At 39.8% G+C, this 24,408-nt stretch overlaps 1 protein-coding gene across 9 annotated transcripts in view; it reads left to right on the top strand.

Moving 5' to 3' along the window:
* Positions 1-13,640: 13,640 nt before the first annotated feature.
* The window catches only part of ICA1 (islet cell autoantigen 1), a 144,812-nt gene continuing 134,044 nt past the window's right edge, over positions 13,641-24,408 (top strand). For 3 of the 9 annotated variants that reach the window (XM_060157089.1, XM_060157086.1, XM_060157087.1), the window contains exons 1-2: positions 13,643-13,778; positions 15,674-15,865. The gene's annotated coding sequence lies outside the window, so the exon portion shown is untranslated. Of the gene's footprint in view, positions 13,779-15,673; positions 15,866-24,408 lie in introns of all 9 variants that reach the window. The other 6 variants (XM_060157092.1, XM_060157085.1, XM_060157091.1 and 3 more) reach the window with 4 other exon arrangements.

Here is a 24,408-nt window from a genome sequence, read left to right as displayed (position 1 = left end):
TCCAGCGATTCCCAGGTTTGTTTGCATGTTGAAATCAGTCACCTGGGGAACGTCAGAAAATACTGATGCCTGTGTCACAGCCCTAGAGAATGAGATTTAATTGGTCTTGGCTGTGGCCTGCGTCTTGGAATTTTTTAAAGAGACCCTGTGATTCTAATTTGCAGACAAGTTTGAGAAACAATGGACTAGCCCCAAATCACTCAGACAGTAATTAACAAGGTTGGAGTTCAGGCATTCTGATGTTAAGTTAATACTCATGGAATTGTATTTGGCATAAAGATCAAAGATAACCATTAACCTCAACTAATACTTACTAAGTTTCTCAATAGAACAGGATTTCCAAATTTCTCTGGCCATAAGAATCACCTGGGTTGGGTGTTAAAAATACAGATTCTCAGGACCTTCCACAGAATTTTCTGATTCTGTAGGGAAAAGGGCCAAAAGGGCTGGAGAATGCTCATGTTTCACAAGCTGTCTTAGTCGCTTTGGGATGCTATAACAGAATACTGTAGACTGAGTGGCTTGTAAATAACAGAAATTTCTCATAGTTCTGGAGGCTGGGAAGTCCAAGATCAAGATACTGGCACATTCATTGTCTGGTTAGAGCCAACTCTCTGGTTCATTGATGGTCCTCTTCTTGCTGTGTTTTCACAGAGGGAAGGAGCTCTCTGGGATTTCTTTTATGAGGGCACCAATCCTACTCATGAGAGCTCTGCCCTCATGACCTAATCACCTCCCAAAGTCTCTACCTCAAAATACCTTCGCATTTGGGGATTAGATTTCAACATGTATACAAATTTGGAAGGAAACACACATTTATAGTCTATAGAAAAAGTGCTTACATGATTTTTAGGATAAAATAAGTGTGGAAGAAACTATAACAAAGAATATCAAGCCATATCAGTATTACATAATAATAGTTTTTGGGTTTTTTTTAAACATCTTTATTGGAGTATAATTGCTTTACAATGGTGTGTTAGTTTCTGCTTTATAACAAAGTGAATCAGCTATACATATACATATATCCCCATATCTCCTCCCTCTTGCGTCTCCCTCCCACCCTCCCTATCCCACCCCTCTAGGTGGTCCCAAAGTACCGAGCTGATCTCCCTGTGCTATGCGGCTGCTTCCCACTAATAATAATAGTTTTGAATGTCAAATTTAGGTTTAAAAAAATGGCTAAGAATTAATGGAGAGACCTTACCAACACAAAGCCAAGAGAAATAACTGACAGCCACCCTCAGAGGGCCTAGTTATATACAAACGATTCATTCATTAATTCAACAAACTTTCATTAAACATCTAAGATTGTACATCTAAAGCACTCTGGTAGATGTGGAGGGGACACACAAGATGAAGAAGTCAGAGTTCTTGCCTTCAAAGACCTAATTACCTATGTACATCTCTTGTGGGAAATACAAACTGAGCTGGGTGTGGATTGTAAGTCCAGTAGTCCTTATTTTCCTGATTGAGAAAGCTTTCGATTAAGATTGTTTCAGCAAGCCTTTAATGAGAACTCTAACAGGCATTTGGGAGTTACAGAAAACCTTGTGGCAGCAGTTGTGGTCATGATAAGAGAAGGGCCAGAAGGTGCTGGGGAACCTTAAACTTGGAGTTGAAGGACACCTTCAGTGAGAGCTTGGCCTTGGCAGTTGCTGACGGTGATCATTCTTGTGTGAATGAGTCCAGGGGCGGGGGGATGGACGTGGGGGCTGGTGAACAAGAGAGGACAAGCAGAAATCAGTGTCGGAAGCTGAGGAAGGTGAATTAGGACTGATGAAGGTTTTGAATTTCTTGATCAGGCGTTTGATTTTGATGTAATCTTTGGAAGATTTTGTAGTTGCAACCGAAGCCAGGGAATCATAGCAGAGTTTAACTAACCTCATACTTAAAGAGTAATTCTAATGCATTGGTTCTGTCTTCTAGTACTTTACACCCCCCTTCCATCATCGCCCACAACACCCACACAATCATATACACACATATGCAATTCTTAGCATAAAGCAGGTACAAAACTAAGTACTTAAAATACTTATATTGCAGCAATCTAAACTGGCTTAATATTGATGTAAATACACAATTCTAGCTGGAAAGAAGTTTTAAGTTCCAGGTAAGAAACAACCAGGGTTGGAAAGACAATGGAAATGGAAATAAGACTGAGAACAAAGGACAGAAAAGCTGAGAGACGCCAGAAAAGAAACTGTAGTTTCTTGTAGTGAATCATAAACTTACGGTGAAACAGAATTTAATGGCTAGTTGAGTATATGAGGTAAACTACGAGAGAGGAATTCAAAATAATTTTAAGGCTTTTCAGCTTGCCTGAACACATAAGAGGAAGAGCTCTGAGAGGAAAACATGGCTGAGTCACCAAATTGGGGATAATAAATTCTTCTTAAACAAATAATAAGCCATCCTACTAGTGATATCCTGAACCTAAGAGTAAAATAGAAAACTCTAGATAGATATGAAAGGTAAATTCATGATCCCCTTCCCACTCAAATCTGAACTACCTTCTTAGAACCATATCTAGCTTTTCCACCCCCAAGGCCTTTCTGCACGTTCCCATAACCAGCTCAAGATCGTCATCCAGGAATAGAATCACTTGAAATATAAAGAAAACTAAGTAGAACTTGAGCCAGTGTAAGGCTCTCACCATCAGGGAGTGCCTCAGCTTTACTTAAGCAATTCACATTTGTCTTGACAGCAGCAGCAAGCGGGAGGAAGCCACAGACTGTTAGCACTGGGAGGAATCTTAAAGGTTAGTCTAGAGGTTAGAAGCATAGAATATTAAACCAATAAGGAATTTTAGAAATCATATAACCAGTATTTCCAAACATCTTCAAAGGTGAGGATCTCTTCTATTTATTTCTAGCGTTAAAATTTAAATCTTATTTTTGCAAATTATAAAATTCTATATGTACACTGTAAAAAAATCCAAGCAATACCACACAGTATAAGTGAAAATGCAACTTTTCCCCTCCTCCAACATCAGCCAAAAGAGATGACTCCCTAGAGACAGCCTCTGTTAACATTTTAGTGAATATCATTAAAAGCCTGTGCTTTTAATGTTATATATAAAATATTTACTTAAATAGAATCATATTTCACATGATGTGCAAGCTGCTATTTTCTCTCAAAAAAAAAAAAGAAAGAAAACATCTTGACCTCATTTTTTTTAACAACTGTCAGAGTTCCAATATGTAAATGTACCATAACGTAGTTAACTAGCCCTTCCATTAGAAGGACAATTTACTGTTTTCAAAGTTTTAGTATTATAAACAGTGTTGTGATGCTCATCTTCAAATGTTCACTTTTGTACACTCACCTAATTATTTCTGTGGGAAAATATCCTAAAAGTGGAAGTGTGACATCGTAGGCATGTACAATTAACATTTTGCATGCATTGCCAAATTGCCCTCCATAAAGGTGTGTAAAATTTTTGTTTCTAACCTAAGTGTCCATCAGTGGATGCGTGTATTAAAAAGTTGTGATATATTTAATATACATATAAATATTATTCAGCTATAAAAAAACAAGGAAACCCTACCATTTTCAACAGCATGGATGGACCATGACAACATTATGCTAAGTGAAATAAGTCAGAGAAAGACAAGTACTATATGATCTCACTTACATGTGGAATCTAAAAAAAATCAAAAAACCAAAACCACCAAACTCACAGAAAAAGAGATCAGACTTGTGGTTACTGTAAGCAAAGGGTGGGAAGAGGAGAAATTGGAGGAGGGTGATCAAAAGGTACTAACTTTCAGTTATAAGATAGGTAAGTACTAGGGATGTAATATACAACATGATGACTATAGCTAAGATTGCTCTATGATATATAGGAAAGTTGTTAAGAGAATAGAGTCTAAGAGTTCTCATCACAAAGAGAATTTTTTTAGTTTTTATTTTACCTATATGAGAGGATGGATGTCAACTAAACCTATTGTGGTAATCATTTCACAATATATGTAAATCAAACCATCAAGCTGTATACTTTAAATTTATACAGTGATGTATATCAATTATTTCTCAATAATACTGGCAAAAATTTTGTTTTTATCCTCAGTTTATGAGAGTATGGCATTGTCCATATCTTCATCGACACTGAAAATTATATTTTTCATGTTTGCCAGTATGATAAACAAAAATCTTTTAAGTTGAAAGTTTTTTTTAATTGAAAAATGGCTTTTTAAATTTTTTACTATTATAATTTCTTCTTTTATGAATTGTCTGTCCCTGGCCTTTGCCCACTTTTCAGTTGGAGTGTTCATGAGGACCCTTCTTCAATATTAAAGAATTCCTAGACTCTCCCCCACAAAATAGTAGTAATACACATAATATTGACCAAGAAAATACATAATACAAAGTTACTGTTAACTTATTAATGGAAGAACTTCTACTTCTGATCAAGACAGTGTAACGGAGATCAGATGTATTCTCCTACCTGAAATAAGTAAAACAGATAATGTCACTCAAATACTGGATATTAGGGAAAAAATATTTATCCTTCCTTCCCTCCACCCAAGCCGCTGACAACTGATTTTTTTTTTCTGTCTCCATTGTATTGCCTTTTCCAGAATGTCATATAATTGGAGTCATACAGTATGTGGCCTTTTCAGACTAGTTTCTTTCACTTAGAAGTATGTTTTTAAGGTTCCTCCATGTCTTTTAATAGCAAATTTCTTTTTTAACACTGATTAACATTCCACTGTATGGAGGTACCACAGTTTGTTTATCTACTCACCTATTAAAATACAGCAATGTTGAGAACGAAAAATGGAGCTGGAAGAATCAGGCTCCCTGACTTCAGACTATACTACAAAGCTACAGTAATCAAGACAGTATGGTACTGGCACAAAAACAGAAAGATAGATCAATGGAACAGGATAGAAAGCCCAGAGATAAACCCACGCACATATGGTCACCTTATCTTTGATAAAGGAGGCAAGAATATACAGTGGAGAAAAGACAGCCTCTTCAATAAGTGGTGCTGGGAAAACTGGACAGCTACATGTAAATGTATGAGATTAGAACACTCCCTAACACCGTACACAAAAATAAGCTCAAAATGGATTAAAGATCTAGATGTAAGGCCAGAAACTATCAAACCCTTAGGGTTTTCTCTTAGAGGAAAACATAGGCAGAACACTCTATGACATAAATCACAGCAAGATCCTTTTTGACCCACCTCCTAGAGAAATGGAAATAAAAACAAAAATAAACAAATGGGACCTAATGAAACTTAAAAGTTTTTGCACAGCAAAGGAAACCATAAACAAGACCAAAACACAACACTCAGAATGGGAGAAAATATTTGAAGCAAATATTAGAAAATAAATGAAGAGAAATGAAGAGAAAATAAATGAAAATAAATAAAAATAAATGAAGAGAAAATAAATGAAGCAACTGACAAAGGATTAATCTCCAAAATTTACAAGCAGCTCATGCAGCTCAATAACAAAAAAACAAACATCCCAATCCAAAAATGGGCAGAAGACCTAAGTAGACATTTCTCCGAAGAAGACACACAGATTGCCAACAAACACATGAAAGAATGCTCAACATCATTAATCATTAGAGAAATGCAAATCAAAACTACAGTGAGATATCATCTCATACCAGTCAGAATGGCCATCATCAAAAAATCTACAAACAATAAATGCTGGAGAGGGTGTGGAGAAAAGGGAACCCTCTTGCACTGTTGGTGGGAATGTAAATTGATACAGCCACTATGGAGAACAGTATGGAGGTTCCTTAAAAAGCTAAAAATAGAACTACCATATGACCCAGCAAACCCACTACTGGGCATATACCCTGAGAAAACCATAATTCAAAAAGAGTTATGTACCAAAATGTTCACTGCAGCTCTATTTACAATAGCCAGGAGATGGAAGCAACCTAAGTGTCCATCATTGGATGAATGGATAAAGAAGATGTGGCACATATATACAATGGAATATTCCTCAGCCATAAAAAGAAACAAAATTGAGTCATTTGTAGTGAGGTGGATGGACCTAGAATCTGTCATACAGAGTGAAGTAAATCAGAAAGAGAAAAACAAATACCATATGCTAACCCATATATATGGAATTTAAGAAAAAAAAAGAAAAGGTCATGAAGAACCTAGGGGTAAGACGGGGATAAAGACACAGACCTACAGAGAATGGACTTGAGGATACAGGGAGGGGGAAGGGTAAGCTGGGACAAAGTGAGAGTGTAATGGACATATATACACTACCAAATGTAAAATAGATAGCTAGTGGGAAGCAGCTGCATAAGCACAGGGAGATCAGCTCGGTACTTTGGGACCACCTAGAGGGGTGGGATAGGGAGGGTGGGAGGGAGCGAGACTCAAGAGGGAAGAGATATGGGAACATATGTATATGTATAACTGATTTACTTTGTTATAAAGCAGAAACTAACACACCATTGTAAAGCAATTATACTCCAGTAAAGATGTTAAAAAAAAAAGACATCTTGGTTTCTCCCAATTTTGGACGATTGTGAATAAAGCTGCCATAAACGTTCATGTGGAGGTTCATGACATGTATTCAACCCATTTGCATAAATACTAAGAAGTGCAATTGCAGGTTCATATGGTAAGAGCATAGTTAGTTTTATAAGAAACTGCCAGACTATCTTCCAAAGTGTCTGTATCGTTTTCCATTTGCACCAGCAATGAATAAGAGTTCCTTTTGCTCCACATTCTCACCACTGTTTGGTGTTTTTTAGTGTTTTGGTTTCTAGTAGGTGTGCAGTGGTGTCTCGTTTTAATTTGCAGTTTCTTAGGGAGGTATGATGTTGATCATTTTTTTAAATATTTTATTTATTTATTTTATTTTTTGGCTGCGTCTGGTCTTCGTTGTGGCATGCAGGATCTTCATTGAGGCATGGGGGATCTTTCGTTGGGGCGTGCGGGCTTCTCTCTAGTTGTGGTGTGTGGGTTTTCTCTCTCTAGTTGTGGCGTGCAGGATCCAGGTAGTGTGGGCTCTGTAGTTGTGGTGCAAGGGCTCCAGAGTGCGTGGGCTCTGTAGTTTGCAGCACGTGGACTCTCTAGAGGTAAGCGAGCTCAGTAACTGTGGTGCGCGGACTTAGTTTCTCTGTGCAGATAGTAAGGGTAATTCAGGTGAAGCATGGGCCAAACATTTGGGTTAATAATGGAGTAAGGCTGAATTAGGACTATAACCCCTATTTCCTAATTCCCAATCAGATGCACTTTTCCCCTTCTACTTTTAACTCCATCACTAACTTGCTTTGGCAGAGACTGTTAATCATTTCTCAAATATTTATTCTTCTTTTCTTGCCCAGCTGAAGACTATATTTTCTAGCTTCCTTTACAACAAGGCATGGCCATGTGACCAGGTTCTGGCCAATAGGATGTGACTGAAAAACTTGTGTGTAACTTGGGTCATGCCCTTGAAGGAAACACACCCTCACCCTTGCCTTCCCCCTTTCCCACAGGGTGCAGCTTCTTTGGCCATGCAGTGAGGGCAATACTTTGAGGATAACAAAGAGCCTGAATCCCTGACCACCTGATCTGCTGTACTGACCTGGTCCACCTGAGTGGATTGTTTTATGAGAAGGAAATAAGGTTCAATATTGTTTAAGCCACTATATTCTTTAAATATTATTATAGCCCAGCGTTTATCCTAATTAATCCATCTCCCCTATGATGTTGAATTATATCTTAATATCTCATGAAGTTTATATTCTAAAACAATGATTCTCAATCTGTGAGTCACAGGACTGTGATAGTCTTTGGTGTTAATACAAAGGATCATGGGATTCGGATTCCAAACAAGTAGAGTCTGCAGATCAAACACCTGCATGACAAATAAAGACTGCAACTTTGAAATACATACAATGTGATTATATAATAAAATTGATTCAAAATCATTAATGAATTTCTTGAGATGCAGGTATGTTGGTGATGAAACTTTTAGCTTTGTACATCCGAAAAAGTTGACTTTGCTTTTTAATATTTTTTCACTGGTAACTCTAGGTTGATTTTTTCCAACAATATTGTTGGAGAGGATCAAAGAAAAAGAGGAACAAATTTGAAGGACTGACATTACCTGACTTCAAGACTTACTATAAAGCTACAGTGATTAAGACAATGTGGTACTGGCAAAAGAATAGACAGATCAATGGAACAAAGTCCAGAAATAGACACTTGCACTTATAGTTATCTGATCTTTGACAAATAAATAAAGGCAGTTCAATGGAGAAAGGAGAGTCTTTTCAAGAAATGATTGCTGGAACAACTGGACATCCATAGGCCAAAATGTGCATCTAGACACAGACTTTGTACCTTTTGCAAAAATTAACTCAAAATGGATCATAAACCTAAATGTAAAGCAGAAAGCTATAAAATTTCTAGAAGATAACATAGGAGAAAGTTTAGATAACTTTGAGTTTGGTGATGACTTCTTAGATACAACTACAAAGGCATAATCCATGGGAAAAAATGGGTAAATTGGATTTCATTAAAATTAAAAACTTCTACTCTGCCAAAGACACTATCAAGAGAATGAGGAGACAAGCCACAAACTGGAAGAAAATATTTTCAAAAATACATCTGATAAAGACTGTTATTTAAATTATATAAAGAAATCTTAAAATGCAACAATAAGAAAATGAACAACCCAGTTAATAAATGGGCAAAAATTCTGAACAGGCACCTCACCAAAATAGCAAAAAGGTATATAAAGAGATGATCAATGGGATTTCCCTGGTGGTCCAGTGGTAAAGAATCCGCCTTCCAATGCAGGGGATGCAGGTTCGATCCCCGGTTGGGGAACTAGGTTCCCACCTGTGCACAGAGAAAGAGAGATACCAAAGACCTAGAGAGTTCCATCCTAATCTTTCAGTTAAGTCCTGTTCTTTATTAGACAGTGACCCTTTGAGGGGGTCATTAGCCCTAAATCTGCCAAGACCAAGGCACGGCTATGAACTCTGGGCTAAGGTTTGCCCAAATCCCAGCACAGTTCCTAGTGAGAAGCAGGATTATACTGGATGGCACATGATAAAATGAAATTCTCCACCTGCAGTGAATGAGGTGTCCCTTTTGGATGCCATCACCAGCATTTTTCTTGCAGAAGTTCCAGTGAATGATACTGGGGTGGAGGTGTGGGAAGTTGTATTATTTATACATAAATCCAAGCTGGTGTGGCAATGAAAAGAATTGCCTTTCTCCTTAGTGTAAAATAAGCCTCCTCTCTTCATTGTAGCTTTAATTTTGAAGGGAAAGGAAGTTATTAATTAACAAAAGCTAATGCTTTTAATTAAACATTTGTTCTATTTTCACATGCGCACACAAATTTGCATAAAGATATAACTAAACCTGCTGAGAGTATAATAGAAGCTTTGTTTTGCTATGTAGAGAGCACAACTGATCACAAGAATTAAACCAAAATTGGTCAAGATATTTAGTACATATTCTTGAGTACATCTAATATCTGTATTACACAATACAGTAAATAACTTTATTTTTGCCCATAAAATGTAGCTTAACCCTTCTTTAAATTTCTATCACCAATAAAAATCAGACAACAAATTTAATAATAATTTTTAAAATGTCATTTTTTCCAAAATTTACTTTAAAGATTATCTTAAGTTTAATCTCCTAGCAACTCTGAAGAAAAAGCGTTTTTCTTATTAATGAACTGAGCTTTCAAGAGATTCGCATGTATAGCTCTTATTAAACACATTGGTAATAATAATAGCTTAAGCTCTATCTCAGCAGCTTACTCTTGGACAGGTACCAAGAGTATAGATGATGCTGTCAAAGATGAGTCAGAAAATAAAAGGATTTCAGAGCTGTAGAAAACAGTAAATATCTGCCTGCATGAATGGTAGAGCACATATTTGCATTATGGTGGCCATTCACCAAGAGGCACAAGGGCATTCTGCCTCACTTGCTCTTATTGGCTGAGAGCCTAAGGAGCATTCAGAACGTTAAAAATATCAATAGTGCACTAAAATATTTTGTATTATATATAGATGAATAATTTGTGTCTATATATATCCATATTTACATTTTAATGCATGTATATAAGTTGATATGTATGTTTTCTTTTTCTCTCCAGTCCTAAGCAAACACCAGTCTACTTTCTGTCTCTGTAGGTTTCCCTATCCTAGATTTTCATATGAATGGGATCATATAATACATGGACTTTTGTGGCTGACTTCTTTCACTTAGCATATTTTCAAGGTTCATCCAAGTCACAGCATGTAACAGTATTTCATTCCTTTTCATGGCCCAATAATATTCCACTGCACTATATTTTGTTTATTCATTCATCCACTGATAGACGGTTGGATTGTTTTCACCTTTTGACTGTTTTGAATAATGTTGCTATATGTGCAAGTTTTTTTTTTTTTTTTTTTTTTTTTTTGCGGTACGCAGGCCTCTCACCGCCGCGGCCTGTCCCGTTGCGGAGCACAGGCTCCAGACGCGCAGGCCCAGCGGCCATGGCCCACGGGCCCAGCCGCTCCGCGGCATGTGGGATCCTCCCGGACCGGGGCACGACCCCGCGTCCCCTGCATCGGCAGGCGGACTCTCAACCACCGCGCCACCAGGGAAGCCCATGTGCAAGTTTTTGTGTGGGCATAGGTCATCATTTCTCTTGGATATACATGTAGGGGTGGAATTGCTGGGTCGTACGGTGACTCTAGTCATTTGAGGAACTGCGAGACCATTTTTCAAATTGTCTGCATCCTTCTATATTCCCACCAGCAATATATGAAGTTTCCCATTTCTCCACATCCTAGCTTGGATATACCTTTAAACAATATTGCTTTGTTATGAATGGTGGAATAGAAGGAAAGGAGGGCAACACCCCGAGGACCTAGTAGAGGCCACACAGCTTTGGACAGCCTACTTTCCAATTCTTTTAAAGTGAGAGAAAATAATCTCTATCTCATTTAAACCACTGTTATTCTGGGTCTCTGTTAATGGCAGCCTAACACAATTCCTAATTCATGTGGTCCCGTTAACACATCTGGAAACTGGGAAGCCCTCAAAAACTCATTGAATATGTACGGATTTTTTCTGTGGAAAAGTTTCTTTGTGATCCTGTTACACTCTGGAAAATGCACATTATTTCTTTCACAATTTAAGATTCCATCATTCAATAGCCGTTCTCTTCTTAGAAATTGTTTCCAGTTCTCACTAGCACATTGTGGGTGCTCTGCAAGATTGAAACAACAACTTGATACCCGGAAACAATGAAAGTGTTATAGATGGAGCAGTTTTTTAAGTGGGAAGGAAAAGTACTCCCTGTGGCAATGTAGGATGAGCACCAGTTTATTATTTCCTCCCTCAAGTATTATCCCAAATGTTAGGACAACACAGATAATGATGAAAAGTCATTTAAAGCTTTATCTTAAACTCTAGGAGCCCAAGGAATCTCAGTGCCATGTTGACTAGACAGTATCACATGTCTGTTCACTTTTAGACATTGTTTTAGAAACTGCTTTTAGCCTCCATGATAGGTTATTAGACTCATGGCCCAGGTTTCCACCTTGACCTTTTGTAAGGTAAAAGGAAACCTGAGTAATTAGTTCCATAAATCAGCTTTCTTGCTCACTTTCCCCAGTGCCTGTGTTCTAATTATCTGCATCTTAAGGAGATACTTTGAACACACAAGCAAGCTGCCATTCTACTGGCTCTAGATATCTAGATTTGGCTCATTAACAAATGTAAGTATCTGCCACAAAGCCAGCCTTTGATAAATAGGGTTTCTAACACGTTTTCATGTAACTAGTAAATCACCATTGGTGGAAAGGAGAACATTAGAATCAGGAAATGTTGTGATTTACTTCTCTCTCAATGCTGTGATTACTGATTGATACATTCAGCCAACATTTATTGAGCACCTACTATGATAGAAATAGCACTTCATTCTGTTAAAAATAATCTGTTTCTTTTAAACTCCCTAAACTGGGTTTTAACACATAAGTTATTGGTACTTGGAATCAAATATTTTAAAACAAAATATCTTAATCATCTCTCTTTTGCAAGGAAGGTTTTTTTTTCTCATTTTAAAAGGATTTTTTTCCTTTTTTCCTTTTTACAAACAGGATAATCATTTGGCTTGTGTTGTCCACAGATTCATATGAATGTTTCTTATAAATGTCAAATATATAGGAGCAATGTTTTTCTCTCCCCAAATTTCTCCTGAATCTCAGGTTTTTATCAATTTGCTATTTTGTAGATCCTATTCATCAGTATTTGTTTATTCATAACCATTTTTCAAGGCCTTGATATTTGCTCAGCTCCATATTTTGTGCCCTACTGGGACAGGCTCAAATCCATCTGTGACAAACGCGCAAAGCCTCAAAGAATATATCCAAAGAATAATGTCAACTTTAAAAGTTATATAAATTCCTGGAGCTGTACCATCTTATTACCTTTCTATTAAAATGTCAACATCTTCTCCTATACTTTTTCACTTTGCATCTTGGTCAGACACCTTTCTACCTTGAGATTAAACTAAATCTCTTGGTTCAGACAACCCTGGAGTCAAACTTCTGCTCAACATCCTATTAGCTGAATGCCTTTATGGTACTCTGGGCAGTGTTTTCATCTGTAAAATAGGGATAATACTCTACCCACAGGACTGGGTTGCTGTAAGGATTAAATGTAAAGTATACAGCATATGCCTGGCACAGAACAAGCAGCCCATTCTTGTCACCTGTGAATTTCAGACTTGTTTGTATCATTACTCAATAATCATCTTTCGTTCCACCCTGTTAAATTGTTTCAATCAGTGACTATTCAATGAACTTTTTAATAAATATATAACACAATCAGGGATGAGTCATAGCACATTGGGACTGCTTTTCAGCATAGATGATTTTAAGAAGGAACTATTCCAACACCATTTCTTCATGTGATCACTGCAGGGTACTCAAAAAAGAAGGGTTTGGTTCTTTCCTGATAACAAAGAATAAGAGAAGATGAAATTACTATAAGCGTCAGTAACTTAAGTATAAAAGATACATGAATATATGGGAATGAAAAATACATATACAGTTGTTGTTTTTTTCACAGAGCTTCTTTACTTTAAGCCCAAACTTGATTCCCAGGTACAGGGCTCTGTAACTTTCCTTGGCATTGAAGTCATGAAGTCTCCTGTCCTCTAAAGCCACAGCAGTCTGCAGTGGAAGCAAGCAGCACGCGCTAAGCACAGCACAGTGGGAACCCCGGGGCGTTCGCTGCTGCTCCCACCTGTAGGCCAGGTCATTGTGACGCAAATGCTTTGGACACGTGGCACACCTGCGGGAGAGCAGGGGCGGGGTCACCCTGGGCGGCAGATCCGAGCGGGGTGTACCCTAGGAGATGGGGGTCGAGGAAAGACCCCAGGGAATAGAGAGAGGGAGACTCACTCCCCCAATCCCGGACCCGCCCCAAACAAGGTGAGGCCATCGCCCTCTCCCTCCTCTGGGTCCCTGGGTCTTGCTGGGAGGGGTCGCCCGCCGGGGATTCTTCGGAGGGGAGAAGCGGAGAGGGGAGACGACGGCGGGGCCCCGGCCCCTGGCGCTCGCGGAGAGGCGAAGGCGCCCGCTCCCCCCGGCCACTGCGCTGCGCTGCGGCGCTCACGGGTTCCGCCGGCTGCTATTCCGGCTGGCGGCGACCGCCGCAGGAAGGGCCGGTTCCTGCGCTCCCCCCGCCCCCTTCCCTCGCCTTCTGCTGACGCCGACGTCGGATGAGGGAGCTGGAGGGACGCTCGGATCGCGGCCGGGAGGCTCCTAGGGGCCGAGGCTCCGAGGTACCTGCCCTACGGGGCCGTGGCGAGGGCGAGCTGGGCGGGCTGCAGGCTGCATTGGGAGACGCCCGGCAGCCGGGGCGGTCGGGGGCCTGGGGCTACCAGCCCTCCGCGGGCGCCGGTGACAAGCAGGTCGCCTCCTCCTGCCCCCCTGTCCCTGTGCAAGAACCGCCGCAGCCCCTTCCCTTTCCCTGCCGCCGCCCTGGGGCCTGGGAAGGTCTGGAGGATGCGCGCGCTCCTCGAGAGCGCGCGGCAGCCCCGGGGGGGCGCGGAGGGAAACGTTCCGCGCTCCAGCCCCATCTGTGGACCCGGCGTTTGCAGCACCCCCTTCCCCGCCCACCCACCCCACCCACGCAGTGCGTCGCCTTCCCAACGCCTCCGGCCCCAGGACCCCGAGGTCCCTCTTGGACAGGGACTTGCGTCCGGGGCTGACTTGTTGAGTTCATCTGCTGCGGCTCCTGGTGTTTGCTTTTTCTCTTCCTTTAGCCCGTCTTTGGCGGAGGTGGCAGGGAGCAGATGGGTACTCTTTATAACCACTAGTACCGGGAGGCCTGAGCTTGATCTCCCGCGGGCGAAGTGCTCACCAACCTCGGACCCGACTGGAGCGAGAGTCCCTACGCAGGCCAGCTCCTGGCCAACCCTGGCGCGCCCGTTTCCTTTAGGTGCTGCTGACACCGCCTTTCCTGCCTCGCGGCTATCGCAGCTCCTGCTTCCTCTAGAAAGGAACATATCCTGTTACTGCGTCTGCCTTTGCCCAGAGCGGCTCCCCATTAACGTTTCCCATTGCCTTTTTACTTGGAGTGCCCCGAAGGCCCCTCAACTTCTCTTTGGGGGTCTTAAAAATAGTGCGTGCGCCCTTTCTCTGGCGAAAGGCATTAACTGGCTGGTTGGGGGAGAGTTCTAGTTCAAAAAGGGAATCAGGTTCTCTTCTGTTTAGATAGCATAAAAAATTATCAGGAGAAAGGGTGCTGGGTGGCAACCTTAGTAACTGAGATCTGGTAACTTTATACAAATTATCAGGGCCTGGAAAATGTACCACCAGCTGGTTTGAAAATGCTATTGAATGTAGGAAGAAACGCACATAAGGCATTGGCCATTAAGGTCCTATAAATTATGACTCATTGCAAACATGTTCATGTCTAAACATTTCAGTAAAGCCTCACCAGAAAAATGTCAGGTTGGTTTCTGTGGACCTTTAGTTTTTCTGAGATCTGAACTGTTCCTTGGGGTGGGGGAATGAAATAGGAAACGCTTATTAGTTTGAAATCTGTGCTCCAGACTCAATTTCTTACCTTCTGTTTAAAACACACATTCTTTACTTTTGAGTGAATTTTCAAACCATTCTTTTTGTTTTTGTTGTTTTAGGTTGCAGTCTTTATTTTTGAAACATCGTGTGTAGAGAATACCATAGGGGCAAAATCAGTTTATAATCCTTAATATGTCGATTATCATTGTTTGGTTTCAGACTGCCATGTATATATTTAATTTAAGGAGATGTAGCTTTCTAATTGGATCTTTTTTGCATTACATAGGTAAAGAGTTGTACTGTCATTAAAGATGAATCTTTAGAAAATGACAGTTAAGCTACTGAGTACTCATTGTAATAGTAGAGAGACCCAAGGCTAAAAAAACTGACCTTGGACACTCCATCCATAGGGCATGACATGCTAAAGACACTGGATGGTAAATGCCTAGCAAGTTTATTTTATAGCTGTCTTTGCTTCATTAGGTCCACCTGAGACCCTATCTGACTGCTTTCTCTGAGCATCTTTATTACCATGCATTTCTCTCCGCATCAACCTTATGAAAAAATATGGACAATTTTGTTACTCAAAAGAAAACCTTCAAAACTGCTGCATTTTCAGTGTATTTGACTAAACAGTACATTTTTTTTTCAGGTGCAGGCAGTTTTATCAGAGGAAGAGAAGTGTGGCAACTGTGAAATGACAAGGCAGGGTAAACCTGTATTGGTGTGAACTTTTAAGTTATAGAAACCTCATACAGGAGAAGGCGGTGAAGTTAATAGGCCACAAGGATCAGGAAGGATTTTTCCTCTTTATTGGTTGAGCCCCACATCTAGAAACCTGAGGGTAGGTGGCAACGTTTAGGATCAGTGTGCCGGCTACTAATGTCCTTTTTATTCCATCTGCACTATCAGATTTATGGGAACCATGGACAAGGATGCTATCTGTATGTTTTTGTCCATGAGTCAACATAGATCACTAACTAATTAACCTCATTACCATCCTCACCCCCATCCAGAATCTGCCTCAGCAAAGCCCTTAACTCCAATACCGATACCTACAGGAGGAACATTTTTTTCCTCAAGCTGTCACGTTTTATACCACCATCATATTTAATGCCATGGAGGCTGGGCAGAGGACAGGTTTTGGATCCCAATAGAGCAGAATTGGAACCCCAGCTGCAACACTTAATTAGCCATGTGACCTTGAGCAAGTTACTTAAGCTTTTTTTTTTTTTTTTTTTTGTGGTACGCGGGCCTCTCACTGTTGTGGCCTCTCCCGTTGCGGAGCCCAGGCTCCGGACGCACAGGCTCAGCGGCCATGGCTCACGGGCCCAGCTGCTCCGCGGCATGTGGGATCTTCCCAGACCGGGGCACGAACCCATGTCCCCTGCATCAGCAGGCGGACTCTCAACCACTGCGCCACCAGGGAAGCCCTATATATTCTTTTAAAACAAAGCCTTTCTTCTCTGTGACTGTAGGCCAGTTACTTAGGATAAGTAACTGATTTTGAGCTTTATCCATAAAATGAGGATGATGTCCACTGGACAGTGTTGTCAGAATAAGCATACTTACTGTGCACGAAGCGTTCATGTCAGTCTGAGAAGTAGTAATTCCTCAACTAATGGTAATTACTTGTCTCAGTGTAAACCTAGGGAGAGAATGAGTTCATGGAAAGCTGAGAAAATGGCATTGCTCATGATAGGAAGTCTCTCCTCCTAAGTCAGATGATGTCGTTCATCAGGACTTTGGCCAAATCAGAGGAGTGGGGTCACTACTGAGTTTTCAGCAAGCATTTGTTATGTGTGTGTTATATGCCATGCATTGTTCCAGAACTGGGAATCCCAAGACAAGACCCAGACTCTACACTGCTCTGGAGGAGCCTGCAGCCTAGTGAGGGAGATCAAGGGGTCAGGTGACAATTACATTTCAGGAAAAGTGGGGAGGGAATGAAGCCCAGGGCAGAGGTACCCAACCGACAGGAGAGAGAGCAGAGAAAACCTGAGAAGATTTGTGGAGGAGGTGACCCTTGAGTTAAGCCTTAAAGGGCCAGTAGGAATTTGGCAGGTCAGAAAAGGTTGGGAGTGGAGAGAGAGAGTTCACCACACAGTACCCAGGCATACAGAGGGAAAGAATACTGGCAAATAGTCCTCATGCCTGGAGCCCAGTGTGCATGTGTATCCCTCATTAGCTGAGTGACCTTGGGCAAGTTTGATCACCTGTGAATTGAGAGGCTTAAATGTATTAATCAACGTAAGCACAGGACTGATTTCAATTATGTGCTCTATAGTCATGGAGAGGCGGTAGAGGTATTAGTAGAAAATAAGGGACTGACATTAAAAAGTCATTAGAATTAGAGGAAATTAAAGAGGTCAATTTTAGAATACGTTTAACAGAAATTACATAGAATTAAAAGAGGGTGACTGAAAAAGACAACTGAATGCATGACTGTGGGTGGGAAACACGAGGTATATATATTCAGTGATGGACCAATGAATATATAGATAATGGTATATTGCTAGCCCTGAGAGTCTAGACTTGAGAGTGGGAAGTTCCTCTCATTCTGTGGTGTATTTGTACAACGAGTGACTGTAAAGTTTTGCAGCTATTTTCCCAGAGCACGCATTAAAATCCGTCATCATGATCTCTCACACCCACCCACTTCTCTGTTCCCAGGGTAGGGCTTGGAAACCTAATGATACGTGGGGGAAATCCAGCCTTCTCTGCATGTTTCTGGGGTAGCGCATCCTAAGCCAGGGACCAAGGAGCTAATTGTGATAAATGGTGCGCCCCTCTTCTTAAGGGTAGGAACCCTGATAGCTGCCAGGAGTCTTCAGCAAGGTTTTGTTGTGCACAAGCACCATGGTGGTAATGGATTTGGGGCTAACACAGCCTGAGCCTGTGATTAGGAGAGATTGTTTTTATAGAAACCAAGCCCAGTATCCAGTCCCTTTGGTCCAGGAGTAGAGTGGAGTGCTTAGAAACAGGAGTTCAGAGGTCAAAAGCAGCCTTGAATTTACTAGCTGTTGACTTTGGGCAAATTATTTCACCTTTCTAAGCTTTTTTTCTCACTTGCAAAATGGGGTTGTATCCCCTTCTGGTGTGGGCATTAACTCCAAGTGCTTCACACATGTAAAGTGCCCCATAAATGGTAGCACAAAATTATTGCCCTTTGTCCAGCACATATTTACTAAAGGCCTATTGTGTTTCAGGTTCTGTGCTTGGTGTAAGGAGGCAAAGATGAACCAGTTAGGGTCCCTGCCTTCAAGGGACTTCCAGGCTAGTGTGGGGCATGCAGATGTAATCAGCTCATCACAGGAGAATAATGGGAGTGCAAGGCACCACTAGCATCAGTGTGGAGCAGGAGGGCAGGTGTTGGGTTGGGGAAGACTTCACGGAGGAGGTGACATTTGAGAGTCTTGAAATAAGATGTTAAGTTTGGCCAATTGGACAAAGGAGGGGAGGTCACTTCAAATGGAGGGAAACTTTGCAAAGCCTTGAAATGAGATAGTGTATTCAGGAAAGTTCTAGCATTCTGAAATGACCGGAAGGAATTGTTCTGTGCAAGGTGAACATTTTGGGGAAGGGGCCAGAATGTGAAAGGGCTTGGTTTTTTTGCTACAAAGTTTGGACTTTCTCTAGGGACAAGAGAAGGCAATTAAAGCGTTTTAAGTAGGAGGATGGTGTGATTAGATTTGCATATTATAGAAATAGTTCAGACCATGGTGTGAAAGATTGGAGTGGGCAGATACAGGGATGGTTTTGCCTCTGAAGGCCTAGACTAAGCCCTGGCTGTGAATCTAGAAAGGAGAAGATGTATTTAGTAGCCTTTTAGGAGGTAGAATGGAGAGAACTTGGAGACCAGCAGCTAAAGACGAGAAAGAAGTCAAGTTTCCAACTTGGGCCACTCAGTAGATTTTGTGCTGGTAATTAACATAGCGACCACAGAAAAAAGAAACATTTGGGGGTGGAGATGGAGAGAGATAATTTTAGTTTTAGAGGTGCTGAATTTGAAGTGCCTATCGGACATCCAGGTGAAGATGACCATAGGAAAAGGGAGAGTTAAATACCTCTCCAGAGCACCAAATCCACATTTTGATCCCCCTACTGTAGTCTCTGGAGAGGTGTTTAATTCTGGAAGTTGTTGGCATACAGCTGTTGGTTGAAGCCACAAAAGTGGATTAAATCACCTAGAGGGAGCAAGTAAAGTGTAATAGAAGACGGCTAAGGTTGGAACCTTGTAGAGCAATGATATTCAAGATATCATTGCACACAGAGGGAAAGGAGCTAACAAAGGAAACTGAAAAATTACCAAAGGGTAGAGAGTGTTTTCTGAGAAGTCAAGGAGGGGAGCTTAGTCAAAGGTCAAGTGAGAGGAGGACTTGAGTTGGGCTCCTGGTGAAAACCTTTCTCTGGTGTGGTGGAGAAAGGAACCAGACTGTGTGGGCGTAGAAGAACTTTGTGAAGAGAAGGAAGAGGATGGTAACTGGAGGAAGAAACAGGTTGGAGGATATGGGTTGACGGCAGAAAGAGAGGTTGATTAACTTGAAAGAGAAGGGATAATAGATGGACCAAGGTGGGAAGGGGCAAAAGGGTAAGACCTGTCCCTTCTGAAGGGAAAGGAACAGCAGTGGTTATAGTCATGGTGCTGGATGGTTCCAAAGAACTGAGTAGTGGTGATGAAGAGTGGAAGCCATGAGAGAAGGGGCCCAGCACAATGCCCAGGGCCATGATTCCACATAGAGCATGAGGAGGGAGGCTGGTCATCACCACCCTGGGGATTTTCCTTCTACCTGCTGCTCCCTGAAAGCCAGGAGTTGAGTGTCCTTGTATCTAATACTCTTTCCTCCGTGTTGCCGTAGGCAGCATGGGCAACATTGTGAAGTAGGTAAACTTTGTGTTGGTACCAAACCACTTGCCTCTTTGTTTCCTGCTTCTCTCTTCTTTGCACTCCTGACCTGAAGCTCTGTGCCTTTGAGTTACTTCTTGGTGGTTCTACCTGGTTATTCTACGTGCCTTACCAGGTATATGTCCAATGGACCTGTCTTTCCTGATTCCCACCAAAATAATTGGTCTTGTGCCTTATTTGCTATTAATAATGGTTAATAATTTATTCACTATTAATAATAACAGCACTATTGCTGCCGTTTATTCCAGTAAATGTCTTCCCTAAGAAAGTAGCAAGAACCTGGAAAAGGGATCTTTTATTAGTTCTCAAATAACACCAAGTAGATGACCCAAGGGTGGCTCTGTTAATTGGGGTACGTGAAAATGCAAAGCTCTCTCTTTCTGCCTGCTTCCCTTTGCTGCTGACTTTTATTTAAAGGTCCTCCTCTTGCATCTCCCTCCTCTGCCTGGGCTGCCCTCATCCCTTGCTCTTAAACCAGCCCAAACTCCAACATGATTTAGGGGCCACTACTTTACCAAGGAAAGTCCTTGAATCCGTGCCGTTTCCAGAGAAAGGAGCTGTGTGGGTTTGTTTACAGGACCTGTGCACAGCATAGATATTTTATAAACCATGTACTGGTGTATGCGTGTTTCAGTAATTTAAAAATAATGAAAAAAGCTTACTCTGTGCCTTGGGAAATTTCCTTCAATCCTGGGCCTCAGTTGGCTCATCTATGAAAGGGGAAGATTGGACTGAATGATCTGTAAGTTCTCTCCTATCTCTGAGTGATCCTGGGGAGGCCTAAGAAATTACTTGATCATCTCTTTAAAAGGCTTTCAATTATGAATTTAACCTTAAAGAAAGAGAACTTTGTAAACAGTAGTATCTCCCCAATTGTTCTGATTGTTGACATTATGCTTATATGTAATTTCATATAGGTGTCGTCACTACATTCACATTCTTTTTCTTCCTTCATGCTTGTAATATTATTAACCATTCATATTTATGTATGAATTATGTATATTTCATTTATAAATATATGTATGCATTTTATATTTGTAGGTATTTATATATGTGCATATGTGTGTGTGTGTGTATATATATATATGTATAGAGAGAGAGAGAGAGAGAGAGAGAGAGATTGATTGTCCTTATATTCTCACTTTTGATGGCCTAAAGGTAGTTCATCCACTTCACATAATCATTCCTGTGAATCTGATTTAAAGCAGTATATTTTGCATATAGAGTTGGACCTTTTTAAAGCAACTTATTATGAAAATGTGAATTGTAGCCATTTTGTAGTTCATTTTAAAAGATTATATATACACGTATATATACACATATATGGTCTTTGTATATATACATACACATGTATATAAATAAGATTTTATTTTTGTAATGACATCTCTGACAGGATAATTGTCAGAGATTCTGGGGAGAAAACTATTTAAAGGTATTTATATTTGTACTGAAGATTGATGACCTGAGTTACGGAATTAATTTTTAGCTGTTTGCTGCTTTGTTTAATGCCTTAGACCAAGGCTGTCCAATAAAAATATAAGGGCAGCCACATGTGTAATTTAAAACATTCTAGGAGGCATATTGAAACAACTGAAAAGAAGCAGGGGGCATTAGATGATATACTTATGTAACCCAATATATCCAAAATATTATTCAACATAAAATATAAAAATACATATATAAAATATAAATAAGTATGAACATAATTAAATATAACATATAATATGTAAATATATATTTATATATAATATAGCTATTTAGTTATATAAAATTTAAATATACATATATCAATATAAAATACATATAATTTTATCAACATAAAATATAAATGAGTATAAAATACAAATTTCTTAATAGACATTTTACTTTTGGGGGGTTACTAAGTCTGCAGATTATAGTGTGTGTTTTACTTGAAAGCATATCTGATTTCAAACTAGCCATATTTCAAGTTGCTCAATAGCCATGTGTGTTTGAAATATTTCAAACTAGCCATATTTCAAGTGGCTGATGTACTGGACACCACAGTCTCGGATGAGAAAGTTAGTTTATCTCAGATTAATCTTTCATAAAAAAATTTATCCCAATTATAAAATGCAGTTTTAAAATTTAATTTAAGGAAAACATGTATTCCCATCATTTAATAATGTTCTATGCTGGCAGTTGAAGCCTCTAGTATTTCTTGACAGAAGTTGATTGAGACCTTTGTCTGACTAGGGTGTTCCTTCATTCTTCACCTTGTGACATTAAGCTTTTAGAGAAAAGCCACTGTAAGTACCAGAGATTAAAATCCATACGTATGCTAAATTTGAATTGACATTTGAAAGTTACATAAACCAACCTAAATAAAATCAAGGGTGAATATAATTTATACAGCAAGGGTTTTTTTAAAATCCTTTCTTTAGCAAAGATACCCTATTTGTTCCTTTTCTGTTTCCAGTCTTCTAATCCATTTGGTATTATTTGCTCTTTTAGATTTCCTTGAGGTTTGTTGTGTTCAATGCTAGCCTCGTCATTACTACCATCATGAGTTTTGTTGCAGCACAAAATTCACCCTTACTCCTCCTTTGCAAACAGGGCTGTAAGCAAGAGAAAGAAGAGCAAGACCTAGATTGTGCCCCTTGTGAGCAATTTGAGTTTGCGGTTTATTTTGATTTTAGTTTGTTTCGTGGGGACATAATATTTTTAACTAATATTAATGTTAAGGATGAAAGCTTTTTAGAGAATACATTGGCTTTTTTTTAACGTTTCTTCAAATATGGGATACTATATTTGATATTTTCCTTTGAGAGACATCTCTTGGAAGAGAGGAAGAGACTCAGGAAAGCACCAGGTTGCTAATCAGCTGATGAGTGTTTCAGTCCCAGAATTCCTCCTCCTAAACTTGATCTTTAAGCTGATCTTGGAAAAGTCTTTCTAGAAACCCAATTTCCTTATCTTTAAAAAGGAAGATGTGTTCATTATCTCTAAGCTTTCTCTTAGATGTAAATATCTCTGAAAATAATTAAAATTAGCTTCATGGTTTTGTGACTGAGGGCATCCTAGATGTCAGCTAGCCTAGTCTACTATTTTATAGATGAGCCAAGTGAGGCCAGATAGTGAAGTGACTTGGAGGAGGGACAGATTTGTGGCATGGTGGTGGGTTTCCCGGATTTTATATTGAGCAGCATATTGGGAGACAAGTTATACTGGCGTTAAAAATATTTACTTCAGGATGTGATTTTAATAGAGTTAGGGAGTTATTAAGCTTAATTAATGCCTGTATATAATACTTGAGCTGTTTTGAAATGTGAGCGATCATTTAAAAATATTTTAAAAATATCCTAAGCCCCAATTCATTAACAGAAAATGCAAACTTGCACGTGTAGGGTTTAAATAAAAACTTATCTATCATCTATCTTTTAGCTGCCTTGAATAAGGTTAGAATTCTGCTTTCCTCCTGTAGGACTTGCTGACTCACAAAATTAAAGCATGACTCATAAAATTAAATCATGATGGTGTTTCACATTTGCTTGTGAATTTATGAAATGTCAAAAATCATTTGCAGGAGACCCAAACTCAGCTAGAAACAGAATCCATTGAAAGTTATATGGAATGCTCAAGTAGTCATAACCCTATCAAAATCTGAAAAGGAAGGCTGTGATATCTGAGACATAGAAAAACACCCATAAAAGCTAGTCAAAATCACATTACGTTAATTAATGTTTAGCTTTTGAAAGGATAGAAGATAATTCAACTTCCCACCTTCCACAGGGATCTCTCTTTATCAACTATGTGTGAACACAGTTTGATGCATCAAGATTGAAATAATAATAAAAATAAATATAGTTAATTATGCCTGGAGGAATTGTTTTAGTTTTTCCTCCCCATTTCTACTGAAACCATTTAAATATTTATATTTAAAACACTTTTCCTTCTCTACATGGGAAATTATAAAAATCATTGTAGACATAAGAGAAAGTGACTAGAGGTAAACTTCTGGGAAAAAAAGATGAAAATACATTGAACAAAATAAAAAGTACAAACATAAATTGTTTTTTAATGTGGCACCTAGAACCTCTGACAAATGTGTGTTTCTTCATTTGGCAAGTCGTCAGGAGCCTGTATCTGAGCCCTGGCTCTGAAGCTGATTTGCTTTGCTCTCTCTGGATCACAGGTTCCCCAATTTAAAAGGAAGGGGCTTCATTCCATTGTTTTCTCAACTCCCTCTAGGCTCTTAAATTATACAGCTTGTATTAGTTCTGAGGTTATGCATCAGAGAAACAAAACCAACTGTTGAAAACTGGTAATATTTCTAGATGAAGTTGATCTCTGAGAAAACGGAAAGATGGAATGAGGAGAAAATTATATAAATTAGTATCCTGCAATTGGAAGCTAAACCCAAGAGATCTGCCAAAGGCATCCAACATTTGTTACGGAAAGTCAATTAGGAAATGTAGCAAAGACAGGACATAGAAAGTGACCACTGCATTTGAAATAGCATC

The sequence above is a fragment of the Lagenorhynchus albirostris genome, chromosome 8 (assembly GCF_949774975.1).
Source record: "Lagenorhynchus albirostris chromosome 8, mLagAlb1.1, whole genome shotgun sequence".
Classification (NCBI taxonomy): Eukaryota; Metazoa; Chordata; class Mammalia; order Artiodactyla; family Delphinidae; genus Lagenorhynchus; species Lagenorhynchus albirostris.
Note: the sequence above shows the minus strand (reverse complement) of the source record. Positions and strands in the feature narration are given on the sequence as shown.